At 40.1% G+C, this 13,872-nt stretch overlaps 1 protein-coding gene across 11 annotated transcripts in view; it reads left to right on the top strand.

The window, feature by feature from the left end:
- The window catches only part of MEGF10 (multiple EGF like domains 10), a 480,748-nt gene that overhangs the window by 286,629 nt on the left and 180,247 nt on the right, over nt 1–13,872 (top strand). The window contains exon 8 of one of the 11 annotated variants that reach the window (XM_086410531.1): nt 9,530–9,604. The exons of the other annotated variants lie outside the window; for them this stretch is intronic. The gene's annotated coding sequence lies outside the window, so the exon portion shown is untranslated. The remainder of the gene's footprint in view (nt 1–9,529; nt 9,605–13,872) is intronic. 11 annotated transcript variants of the gene reach the window in all.

Genomic DNA, 13,872 nt, shown 5'->3' with positions numbered 1-13,872 from the left:
TGCCTAAGGTATCAGAGAAATGTACTTCTCAGGTTTACAGCCTCTGCAATGTAAGGAAGAGATAGAAAGGTTTTTCCAGTGGACTGGATGTCAAATAGACAAACCCAACAGAAGGAGTGAGGAGCTTTCCTACAGTATTCAAATACTTATTTTAAAAATCATATACTGACGCATATATATGGAATCTAAAAAGATGGTACTGATGAATTTATTTGCAGGGCAGCAATGCAGAAACAGACATAGAGAACAGACCTATGGACACAGGGGGAGGGGAGGAGGGAGAGGGTGAGATGTATGGAGAAAGTAACATGGAAACTTACAATGCCATATGTAAAAGAGATAGTCAGTGGGAATTTGCTGTATGACTTGGGGCACTCAAACAGGGGCTCTGTGACAATCTAGAAGGGTGGGATGGGGAGGGAGATGGGAGAGAGGTTTGGGAGGGGGGGACACGGATGTACCTAAGGCTGGTTTTTGTTATGTATGACAGAAAACCACAAAATTCTGTAAAGCAATTATCCTTCAATTAAAAAAATAAGTTTAAAGAAAAGGTAGTATTGAAAAAAATTCAAAGCATTGTTGATTTGAAATTTTGAAAGTAGACTATGTAGGAAAACAAATTTGTTAGAATATTTGATGAGGAGAACAATATGACGTTATAAATTACGTTTGTAATAGAGAATTGGTTTCACCCACCAACTGGTAAGAATTAACTTCCTGTAACATCATCTAACCTAGCAAGAGCTTCTTATCAGGTGGGTCAACCAGTCCTGCGGATGCTGCCGAGCAGGGCTAGGTGGCCACAGAAGCCTTGCCAAGGACTCCAATTCCCTTGTGTATCCCAGGATGCTGTATGATCGTAACTGTCATCTTAGTGTATTATGAGAAAGGCTGTAAGGCGCTGCATTTTAGTAAAGCAGTCTTCTGTTGTTTCAATGTGACTGATATTCCTGAATATGAAGGCTCCGAAGTGAATTAATGTACAAGAAGTATAAGCAATGACTCTTTCAGGGCACTTGCTCTTCACTTGTGTGAATACATCATGGCCATATAAGGCTGTAAATCTCTGGATAGAATATTGATATTCCAGGGAGTAATGCTAGGTAAATAACAAAGCAGCTGATAAAAATTCCCTGGGTTTTCAGAAAAGTAAAAGCCTTGATTAATTAATTCTTTATCTCCTCCTCCTTTTCTTGACTTTTATAGCAAGAGTAAGATAATTATTATAGTCTGAGAGATAAGACTAAATCTTCCAAGAGCCGTATTTGTGCAACTCTGTGGTTTGGGCAAATTATTAAATGAATTAAGGAAATTCATGTTCAAAAGCCTCTGATCTTAAAATAATTTCCACTTAGAAGAGATAATTTCCAAGTGGAAAGTAAAAATCCTCTACCAAGTTAAATTTTTTTTTTTTTTTGCTTAAAGTATATTCACTGTTTTTGAGGAGTTAATTATGCACAAAGACTCCACTTGGTGCTTGAAATATATCTGTAAAGAAAATAGACAAAGATGCCTGTCCTTGAGAAGTTTATATTTGAATATGTAAAATATGAATAAATTATATAGGCTATTAGAAGGTAAAAGCAATATATAAAAAAGAAAAAGTAGAGCATTTTAAAGGAGATTAAATGTGTCAGGGCAGCAGGGATGAGTTATGAGAAGGCACAATTTGGGTTAGACATAAGATGAGGGACCAAGCTACACATGCCAGGCAGAGAGAATAACAAGGACTCTAATGCGGAAACACGGCTGGGGTTTGAGGTAAAGAAGGGAGGCCAAGGTGTCCAGAGCAAGGTGGGCAAGAAGCAGTAGAGTATATAAAGAACTCCTATAACTTAAAAAACAACTTGATTAAAAAATGAGCACAAAACTTTAATAGACATTTCTCTAAAAGCGAGATACAAATGACCAAGAACCTGAAAAGATGCTCAGTATAACCAATCATTAAGGAAAGGCCAATCAAAACCCCAGAGAGATAGCATCTCACGCGTATTAGAATGGCTGCAATTTTTTTGAAACAAGGGAAGGAAGTGTCAGCAGGATGTGGAGAAATTGGAACCCTTGGGCACTGTTGGTTGAAATTGTAAAGTGGTGCAGCCGCATGGAGAACAGTATGGCAGTTCTTAGAAAAGTAAAAAATAGGACTGTCATATGATCTGGCAATCCCACTTTTGGGTATTTATGCTCCCAAATTGAACGCAGGGTCTCTAAGGTGACTTTTGTCAATCCATGTTCATAGTAGCATTATTTACAAGAGCTCAAAATTGGAAGAAACCGAAGCATCCATCCACAGATGAATGGTTAAGGAAATATGGTAGATACCTACAATGCAATATTATTAGCATTAAAAAGGAAGGACATTCTGGCACATCCTATAAACAGATAAACCTTGAAGACATTATGCGAAGTGAAATAAGCCAGTCACAAAAAGACAAATAAATACTGCATGATTCCACTTCCGTGAGATAACTAGAGTAGTCATATTCATAGAGGCAGAAAGTTAAACGGTTGTTGCCAGGGGTTAGGGGCAAAGAAGAATAGGGAACTATTATTCAATAGGTATAGAATCTTAGTTTTGCAAGATGAAGGCATTACGGCCATGGATGGTGACTGAAATAGCGAGAATGCTCAGAAATAGTGTTGAGTGACAGTGAGCCATTTTCCCACCTACACTGGCTCATTCTCAACAGGATACACAAACATTGTAGTTCCTTCTACCCTAGAAAACCTTCCTTTGATCCTGCATTCCTAAATAATTACTCTCACTTTTCTGCTGCAGTTGAGAGCAAAATTGGAAAGACTTGTCAGTACTCTGTGTCAAATACCTGTCTTTCTATTGTCTTCAATTTCCTACAAATAGACTTTTAATCCATTTCTTCATTGTCAAAACTCCAGACGTAGCATCTGTAAAAAACAACCAACCCAGAGCACTGACTGTACACACACACAGTAAAATCGAGCTGATATAGGAAGGTGTTCTAGTCCAGTCATTTCATTAAATTGCATCTACTTTTCCCCCTCAGTTAGTCAAATGGAATGGTCTGGTCAATTTGTTTGTCTTTACTATTTTTACTGTTTTCAGGATAAAAATGGGAATAACTTACTAATATTACTTTTAATTTCATAATGCATATTTTGGCAAGATAATTTTTATGTAAGTATTAAGCAGCTTTAAAATGATATGCACCTTTTCTTTCACAAATACTTGACTGAATTATTGTAGCAATTGTGAACAAAGGATGGTTCATTTTAACATGAAAATATAGAAACATTTTCATAAATCTCTGTTTTGTTAAGCATGAGAAAGTTACTTCATGAATGAGGAGGAGAGTTGATGTAAATCTTTATGTAGTGTACTTATTTAAACTTTTAATGGTTCCACGTAATTCTGTGTGATGACTGGAATGTGCCTACCCTGGGTCATACCTCCGGGTGCCTCCATTCATTGGAGGCCAAAATCCACACGTGGTGCGAGAAGAGAGACTTTCCTGCTGATGGTGGTTGTTTCACACTAAGTGATTGTTCAGGAAGGTCCGAGTTTTGCCTAGTTTTTATTCACTTGCCCGGGGTCCATGATAACATTTCTTCACTGGTCTTCATCAAGCTATGTGCTCATTATCTCTTAACCATATTTTCCTCTAAGCTGAACATCTTCCTTTATATTCCTGTCATCTCAGCTGTTGTGTTTGAGAGCGATTCCCCTTATGAGCAGGGTTACTGCATACAGCTGTATAGCCTGTGCTCTGCACACAGGCTCCCAGCAGAGAGGGCAAGTGAGGCTAAAATCCAGGCGTGCTCTGTCCCCTAAGCCCTGATGGTGGCATGTAGGCAATGGAGAAAGGAAATACTCTTTCTAATTTTGTCAACTGGAGGCATGCATTTTCTTCATTTGCACAAAGCACTGTAGAGGCTAATAGCAATCCTGCTTGTGAGAGTTGATCAGAGGAAGAGCCTTTCTTTTGATATAGAAGCACAAAGGACAAATACTTGCTTCTTCGGACCCCTTTGCCACTGGGTTGTGGTATTTGCCCTGGACTTTGACTCGGTAACTGGGACAAAGGAGAATTCTTCCCCACAGCTCAGGGGACGCAACAGCTTTCCTAGAAGCAGTAGTGATCTCAGTAGGTGTCTAGCTCTGGAGGCATTGGCGGAAAGACCTCTGGATCCAGCACTGGGGCAGGGCTTCCTGAGACTAATTCCACAAAGTGATTTTAGCTCAGAGTGTGGAATCTCACTATCCCTGGGCACCTTCCCAAGCCAGTCCTCTGACCTGCCTGGCGTCTCACCAGCTCACCCCAGTAGCTTCTCAATAAATTCTTTTTCTGCTTAAATTAGTCAGTTTCTTTCGCCATGTAACCAGTTTACTGGAGAGTCTGAGCTCAGTGGGATCCTAGCATGAAACCGCTTCATTTTCTTTCTCTAGGTGTGCTTTGATGGAGACTTGTTTTCTGTCCTTTCACAGCATCTTGGGCAGCTCCTGTAGCATTTCAGACTTTCAGGTTTTGGAACACCGGGGACAGTATAGTCCACTGTAAGTTCGAATCTCACATCCAGTTTCACACTCCTCCCCTCCCTTGGTGCAGGTGTGACCAGTCGTGCAGATGGTCCCACCCTGGGGGGTTTGGTGTGCTTTGCTTATCTCCCCCCTTCCTTCTCTTCCTTCATCTTTCGGGTTCATCTTTGCTGTCTCTTTCTGAGTGTTGGGTCCTGGAGGCAGAACTGAGGAAGGGACTGACGTCGGATCGTCAGTCCTCGGCCTGCAGAGGAGACATCTAGATATGGCAGAAGTGGAGTGCATGCATGGGCTCTTCAGGAAGCCTTGCAGAGGCCTCAGTTGCCCAGGCCTCCAACATGAGTGATTCTTCACAACCCAAGTTCTTCTGCCCTCTGTGCTTTCAGCTCCTGCTCCTCCACTGCAGCCTCCCACTAGCAGGCTAGATTGTGACAAAATTGCTTAAGTCTAGCTACCCTCCCGTGGTATCCATTTGGCCCTAAGGGAACCTGAGCATTCTTTTTTAAAGATTAATTATTTCCCTGGCATTCTCATATCATCAAGCAGTGGGAGTGGGAGTTTCACTCTGTTGTCCCTTGACCACACCTTTCCTCCTCTTCTAACATGTAGGGAGAGCTGCTTGCTCTATGTAAGCAGAAGTCTGCCTAGGGGTGGAGATGCCAGCTTCCGCCTCTGGCCAGCACTCCTCATCTTGTGATTGTTTTCCTTGCCTTCCCCTACATCTTCAGTTAACTTGCCATAGGGAGGGAAGAAGTAGTTCCCTTCCCTCTAATATGGGGAGGAGAAAAGTCACCATTTGGGTGGCAACTTCCATACAGCAGGAATTCTGCCAACTCTTCTGGAATTCTTTAGTTTTTTCCTATGGGGGTAAAGGGATAGGCATTGTGTGTGTGTGTGTGTGTGTGTGTGTGTGTGTGTGGTGGGGAGGGGAGTGTGTTGTAGTACATGATAGTGCTATCAGAGCTTGTCTTTTTTAAATTATTAAGTTTTATGAAGGTTGTGTCTATATGCATCCTTTAAAGTGTGTGTCAGTCAGCCTCTATTCTCTTTGTGTCTGAGACTATAGATTCGATTCCCAAACAAGTGGAAAACCTCATTCACCATCCTGTTATACTTGCAATAAGTGCCCTTGCTGATTCACAGTGCTCCGTCATGTATAGTTTTTTTTTTTAATTAACTAATTTGACTGTGACGGTCTTCATTTTCGCATGCAGAATTTTTAGTTATGGCGTGTGCACATGGGATCTCGTTCTCCGACCAGGGATGGAACCCAGGCCCCCTGCATTGGGAGCATGGAGCCTTAGCCACTGGACCACCAGGGAAGTCCTTGTCATATAGAGTTTATTTGTGGTTCAGCACCTATTTCCTCTTTACAATGGCACGCTGATTTACTTTTGGGACATTTCCTCTCCCTACCTTTTTATACTCTTAGAGGAATGGTATATCAAATCATCCTTCTCCCATAGAAGGATGTTCATGGGATAATACTTCATTTTATCCCAGGTCTGGCAAGAGGGAATGCAAAACCCATGTTCAGCCAATGGATGCTCTCTCTTGTGACTGTGATCTTGAGAGTGTGGTGTGAAGACTCAGTAAAAAATTATTCAAGTTCATGAATCCAGGCGGAATATAGCATGACCAGGCTGTTTCTGCTCTGAGTCTTTGGGACCCTCTAGAGGAAGTCCTACTTGAATTCAAGTTTAGCCTCTTCCAATTTTGTTTTTATTAAGTTACAGTTGACATTTGTTACTTGAAATAAGAACCTTGACTGATGTAGTGAACACTGATAAACTGCAGACTAAAGGAAATCACCCCATACTAGCAAATCACATACACCACAGGGATTTTTTTTTTCTTTTTTCCTGATATTCATCTCATTGCCATGGTCACTTTTGGTCATCTATGTAATTTTCTTTTCATATACAGTTATGAAGATCCTTATTATGAATAGCAGTTAGATTTATATATTCCCAATTGGAATAGATTTATTTATTGTGTCAAATGTTACAGTTTTAAAAAGCAAGGTCAGGAAGATGTCAATCTCTTTACTTGTATCACTTTCTGGCCTTACTATATGGAAGATGCCGTTGTTTTCTGTTGAAAGCCTTCCAAGCATGATACCACATCACACATAGACTTTTGCAGGAATATCCTAGATAGCCATATTGTTGATTCAAGAGCTTCTCCAAGCATAGTGTCACAGCTGGAAACACACCAGCAGTGCTTTTACAGATTAATAGTCCAGATACACTTGAAAGTTTGAAGAGTGATTTAGCACTTAAATAAAACAAAATAAAGTGAAAAAGAGCTTAGCTACTCAAGGTGCACCCAAGAGACATGCATATCACCTTAGGAGTTTGTTAAAATGTAGGCTCCACCCCAGATACCGGATCAGAATTACATGTTAACAAAATCCCTAGCTGTTTAACATGTACATTGACATTTGAGGAGCACTAGAGTATAGAGAATATCAGAGGACATGACATATAGTAAGTGTTGTTTGATGAAACTTGTTCTGATCATATACCTATGAAAATATGAATTTGATTATGATGAAAAATGTACTTCTTCCTGTGGATTACAGTAAAAAAAAGTTGGAGAGAGTGACATAGGGGAGATAGCTCAGTAAGGTTCCCTTTATTATATTCCCACCTCCCAACAACAATTTGGCTTCAGTTCATAGACAAAAGTGGCCGTGGAAGCTGTGGGAGCTAGCATCAAACACCAAAGGATCTGGGAGGAGTCTCGCCCACCTGTGCATCGGGTACTAGGCATACCGACCTTGCTCTGGGCTGCCGACTGTAAAGTGGCCCATGAACCAATTCAGTTCCTCTTAGCTGAGGTCCAAGAGCCCCTGGAGAATACTGCCTTTGTCAGTCACCCACTTTTGAGCAAGCTTTTGGAAAATTTCAAGTGTCCAGTGGGGGAAGTTCTAACACACCACTGGAGGAAAAAATGACCCAAGACTGGACTCATTGGAAAAGATAAGAGAAATGTTAAACGTTATCCATGTCACCCTTCCCTCTGTGCGGCAGCTCAGTGCCAAAGGAGCCCATAATTACTCCCTTGAGAGAGACAGAGAGTTTGTGAGGGAGTGCCCCACTTCCCAGCTGAGAAGGATGCTACCAAAGAGACCCACTTCTCTTTAGCCTCATCCAGAGTATTGAATGGTAACCTATATGGGGTGGGGGGCAGTGAGCAGATAGGAAAATGGCAGCCAAGGCTCAAAACAAATCAGAGGGAAGCAGAAGCTACCAGCCGTCCATTGGGAGGCCTGACTGTCAGCCACTGGGAGGTGTGTTCTGCGAACACAAGTAGATTGTTGTCACTAAGAAAGCTTTTAAATCATAGATTTGAAGACATGATTGAGAGCACTACAGAGAGGAGGCCATGGCTATAAGAAGTCAACCTTGTTTGCTAAGAAGCAGACCTGCTAGGCTGACTTCACTTTCTCTACTGGAAATATTATCAGACAGGTAAATTGAAGGAATGAGAATACATTTGGATTTATGAGATAATTGAAAAAAGTATCCCATGACATCCTTGTGGGTCAGATGAAGAATGTGGGCTGATGTAATAGAGCTGTAGTGTTTGTAAGTGGTTAAATGACTGTACTATGGGATGAAAAGAACTGTAAATGGAAAATGAAGTCCTTGTCAGAATATGCCTTTGACTTTCACCTGCTTCCACATGTTTAATAGGTATTTGCTCAAGAGCTTTGTGGCCTGCTGATCAAACTTCAAATATGTTGATTTTGAACTCCCTAGCCAGTATAGCAGGATAAGAATTAGCTCCTCCAAGATATCAACAAGTTCTAAAATGGACTGCATATAGAAAAATAGAATTTCATAGGGCTAAATGAATAGTTCTATAAAATTACTATGAAAGCTACAACTAATTATATAAGTAATATTTTTAAAAGTCAGACTTAATAACAACCATGAAGAATAATTGAAGTTTTAGTAGATTCTAAATTCTGTAGTATAGTTGACAGAATAGTATAGTCACCAATTAAAAACCCCATTTAATCTTATATGAATAATGCTTATGGTATTCAGAATAAAGGTACTAAAATCTTCACTCTAATCCAGGTTGTTCAGGCTTTATCTTTATGTGTTCATTTTGGCTACCACATGTGTATTGCCCAGAGTTCTCAAGCAACAGAAACCAAGTCTATCCAACTCAAGGAAAATAAATAAAAACATACCAAACATGCGAAATAATTTGTCCAAAGAGTAGCTCCTAGAAATCAAAGGCAAAGAATTTTTCTGTCCTTAAACGGTTAACTAGACTGGTCTTAGGATCCTGCTTTGAACAACTGAAGTAAAAACAGTTCTTTTTAGACACTGGGCAAGAAGATTGTGGTCCCAAAGGAAAAATAAGCAAATGAGGTGAACCCTAGAATCACTCTGGCTTTCTGACCAGAGGTATTTCCTAAAGCACAGTGCAGGTGAGCACAGGAGACAGACACTGGAATTCAGAGGCTGCGGTGGCTGGAATTTGGAGAGCAGTGTACTAAAGAGGAGAGAATTAAACCAAGAGAAACCTCCATAAACTTGCACAGGGTCCTTCTGTTGCTGAATAATAATCCAGGATGATTAGGGTGAGACTGTACAAGACAGGTACACACCCATCAAGAAGCTGTAAGCTGAACAATTCCCAGAGGCCTTGAGGGACTCATAAACAGAGTGAAGGGTGAATGGTCTTCAGTGAACATCTGGGGACATTCAGTAGAGATCCCAGAAAGTTCACACCTTATAATGTACCAAGTGGAAGCAAAAGTTGCTCAGCCATGTCCAACTCTTTGTGACCCCATGGACTGTAGCCTGCCAGGCTCCTCTGTCCATGGAATTCTCTAGGCCAGAATACTGGAGTGAGTAGCTGTTCCCTTCTCTGGGGTATCTTCCCAACCCAGGGATCAAACTCAGGTCTCCCACATGGTAGGTGAATTCTTTACCAACTGAGCCACCAGGGAAGCCCAAGAATACTGGAGTGAGTAGCCTATCCCTTTTCCAGGGGATCTTCCTAACCAAGAAATAGAACTGGGGTCTCCTGCACTGAAGTTGGATTCTTTACCAGCTGAGTTACCAGGTAAGCCCAATAATGTATCAGTCTGGGTCCAGTTAAGAGATAGAAACCACAGTGGGTTAAACGGAGTTGGGGTAGTTCATGTAACGAATTATTAACTCTGGTAAAAAGTGACTATTAGATACAACAATTCTGGATGGTGTTCTAGGGCTGACAAAGTGCTTAAGAAAGAACAAAACTGGAAGGGGTTCAGACCTCATCGGAGAAGGTATAGTTCAATCCTCTGGTGAGCGCAGAAGTTTGCTGGTTTGCCCAGGCTGGAGCTATTCTTCCATCTCTAAGCCATCAAAAGGCAGCCCTCTGCTGTGCTGGTAAAACACTGGTAATTAGTGACAGGTGGGGCTTCCCTGGTGGCTCAGTGGTAAAGAATTCCTGCTAATGCAGGAGATGTCAGTGCTGCACCCTCTACAACTCCCTGCAGTGCTTGCCTGTGAACTAGAAAGCATCTGCTGAACTGCTGCTCACTCTCCAGGTCCCTATGTGGCTCATTGTGGTCCAAAGTGTTCCCATAGAAATACTACTCTTCCTGCATGCCCATACTGTTGTTGTTTTAGCTGCTAAGTTGTGTCCGACTCTTTTGTGACCCCATGGGCTGTAACCCATGACTAAAGCCCATGACTGTAGTCCATGACTAAAGAGGCAATTGGAGAACCAGTGTGGGCAGGAGGCTTTAGAGGGATGATACAAGCAGAAGACCTTCAGGGCACTATCTTTAACAGAGAGGGCTGCAGGACATTCATCACTATGCTAAAATGGGGCTATGAGGTCCATTGAATAGATAAAAATTTTAATGAATCTCTTGCCTGACAAAGAGTCACAAGAAAATAAAAATATAGACCAATATTCTTTCTGAATATAGACACACCTGAACAAAATGTTAGCAAATCAAATCCAATAGTACACAAAACCTGTCATACACATCGGCCAAGTAGGCTTTAACCCAGCAAGGCAAAGGGCACTTTTGACAATCAATTCAATTAACGAGATAAAGGAGGAAAACCATACAGTCATTTCAATTGATGCAGAAAAAACATTTGATGAAATTCAACAGTCATTTATGGTAGAAACTTTTAGTGAAGGGATTTTTCAATCAATAAAGGGTGTCTATGAAAAGCCTACAGCTAACATCCTACTTCCTGGTGAAAGACTGTTTATTTTTGCTCTAAGATGGAGAACAAGGCAAAGATTTTAACTTTTATCAACAGTAACATCTTATTCAACATTGTCCTGGGCATCCTATCCAGAGCGATAAAGCAAGAAAGAGAAATAAAAGTAGCAAAATTGTATTTATTTGTATGTAGGAAATCCTAAAGAATTTTAGGAAAACTGCTAGAACTAATCAGTAAACTTAGTCAGGTGGCGACATATGAAGCTATTGTACAAAATTTCATTGTATTTTTCCATGTTAGCAACAAACAGTTAAAAATTGAAATTCAAAAACAAGTCTGTTGACAGTAGCACCAAAAATTTAAAAATATTTAGGGATAAATTTTTTAAAATATGTGAAAAACTGGCATGCTGAAAACTAAAATATTGCTGAGAGATGTTAAAAATGATCTAAATTAATGGAGCGATACAACATGTTTATAATTGGAAGATTCAACTAACATGTCAGTTCTCCTTGAAGTTATCAGTATATTCAAGGCATTATCAATTAAAGTGAGTTTTTAAACACTGACAAGCTAATTCTGCAATTCACGTAGGAGATTTAAAAAAACCCCAAATTTAGGAAAGCGAAGCAAATCTTGAGAAAAAAGGGAAGTTGGAAATCAAAGTCTTATTATGTTGTAGTTGTTCCTTCACTAAGTAGTGTCCAGCTGTCTGTGACCTCATGGACTGCAGTACGCCAGGCTTCCCTGTCCTTTACTGTTTTCTGGAGTTCATTCAGATTAATGTCCATTAAGTCAGTAATGCTATCTAACGATCTTATCCTTTGCCTCCCCCTTCTGCTTTTGCCTTCAATCTTTCTCAGCATCAGGGTCTTTTTCCAATGAGTTGGTTCTTCACATCAGGTGGCCAAAGTAGTAGAGCTTCCGCTTCATTATCAGTCATTCTAATCAATATTCAGGGGTGATTTCCTTTAGGATGGACTGATTTGATCTCCTTGCAGTCCAAAGGACTCTCAAGAGTCTTTTCCAACACCACAGTTTGAAAGCATCAATTCTTCGGCACTCAGCCTTCTTTATGGTCCAATTCTCACATCTATACATGACTACTGGAAAAAGCACAGCTTTGACTAGATGGACCTTTGTCGGTAAAGTGATGTCTTTGCATTTGAATATTCAGTCTAGGTTTGTCATAGCTTTTCTTCCAAGGAGTAAGTGTCTTTTAATTTAATGGCTGCAGTCACCATCTGCAGTGATTTTGGAGCCCAAGAAAATAAAGTCTCACTGTTTCCATTGTTTCCCCATCTATTTGCCATAAAGTGATAGGACCAGGTGCCCTGATCTTAGTTTTTTGAATATTGAGTTTTAAGCCAGCTTTTTTACTCTCTCACCCTCATCAAGAAGCTCTTCAATTCCTCTTTACTTTCTGACATCAAGGTGGTATCATCTACATATGTGAGGTTGTTGATATTTCTCCTGGCAATCTTGATTCCAGCTTGTGCTTCATTCAGCCTGGCATTTTGCATAATGTACTGTGCATAGAAGTTAAATAAGCAGGGTGACAATATACAGCCTTGATGTACTCCTTTCCCAGTTTTGAATCAGTCCATTGTTCCATGTTCAGCTCTAAATGCTGCTTCTTGACCAACATACAGGTTTCTCAGGAGTCAGGTAAGGTGGTCTGGTGTTCCTGTCTCTTTATCAATTTTCATAGTTTGTTGTGATCCACATAGCCAAAGGCTGTAGGGTAGTCAATGAAGCAGAAGTAGATGGAGCAGACCTAAACATAACAGCTTAAATTATAAATTTTGGAAGAAATAGTGGGAGAAAATCTTCATGACCTTGGGGTAAGCAAAGATCTCTTAGATAAAACATGGAAAACACAGCTGTAAAAAAAAAAAAAACTGATAAATTAGACTTTGTAAAAAAAAATTATGTTGTTTGAAAGAAAGATTGAGAAATTAAAAGGCAAGAGACAAACTGAAACAGTATATTTGTTATACACATATATGACAAATACCTGATTTTCAGAATATGTGAATTCATACAACCCAATAACAAGAAGACAAATGATCTGCTTACAAATTGGACAAGAAACTTTGGATACTTCATCAAAGAACTAATGGAATGCAAGCACATGAAGCGGTGGCAAACATCTTTGTTCACCATCATTAGTCATTTTTTGTTCTTATTTAGTCTCTAAGTCATGTTAGACTCTTTGCGACCCCATGGAATATAGCCTGCCAGGCTCCTCTGTCCATGGGATTTCCCAGGCTAGAATACTGGATTGCATTGCCGTTTCCTACCCCCAGGAGGTCTTTCTGACCCAGGGTTTAAACCCCCCGTCTCTTGCATCTTCTGCATTGGCAGATTCTTTGCCACTTTGCCACCTGGGAAGATCATTAGTCATTAGGGAAATGCAAATTAAAGCCGTAATGAGACACTACTATATACTCAATGGAATGGTTAAAATAAAAAGACAGACAATATCAAGTGTTGATGATAATGTGGAGCAACTGTCATACATTGCTATTGGGAACCTTGGAAAACAGTTAATCTCTATTATGTATGTAAACACACACTATATAATCCAGTAATTCCACTCCCGTGAAAAAGACTTTTACATGGAAGTTCCTAGCTGCTTTACTTATTATAAACCTAAATTGAAAACATTTGGTGGCTGGGCAAATGGCAGTATATCCATACAATGGAATAATACTCACCAATAAAGAGAAAGCAACCTACTTTTACAAACTGTTTTGATGAATTTCAGAAACATTATGCTGAGTGAAGAAGTCAGACATAAAGGAATACATATTACATGATTCCATTGTAGAAGGATCTTCTACAATGGCAAGAAAGACAAATCTATAGCTACAGAAAGCAGTTGAGTGGGTCAGGGATAAAATGAGGTGGGTAACTGAATTCAAAGGGGGTAAAAGAGAAGTTTCTGGGAATGATTGTTCATTATCTTGACTGTAGTTGTGGTTCCATGGGTGTGTACATTATTCAAAACTTCTCAAACTCTATCTTTGATATGACAGCAATATATTGAATGTAAATCATATCTCAATAAAGTTAATTAAAAAATCAAAGGAAGTGGAGTAACCAGGTTTCATAAAATATAAAGCAGGGAGCTTTGGGGTACAAATGGCATGACCTAAT

This window comes from Bos grunniens, chromosome 7 (assembly GCF_055505025.1).
Source record: "Bos grunniens cultivar Pamir isolate PY7600 chromosome 7, Bosgru_T2T1.0, whole genome shotgun sequence".
In the NCBI taxonomy this organism is placed as follows: Eukaryota; Metazoa; Chordata; class Mammalia; order Artiodactyla; family Bovidae; genus Bos; species Bos grunniens.
Note: the sequence above shows the minus strand (reverse complement) of the source record. Positions and strands in the feature narration are given on the sequence as shown.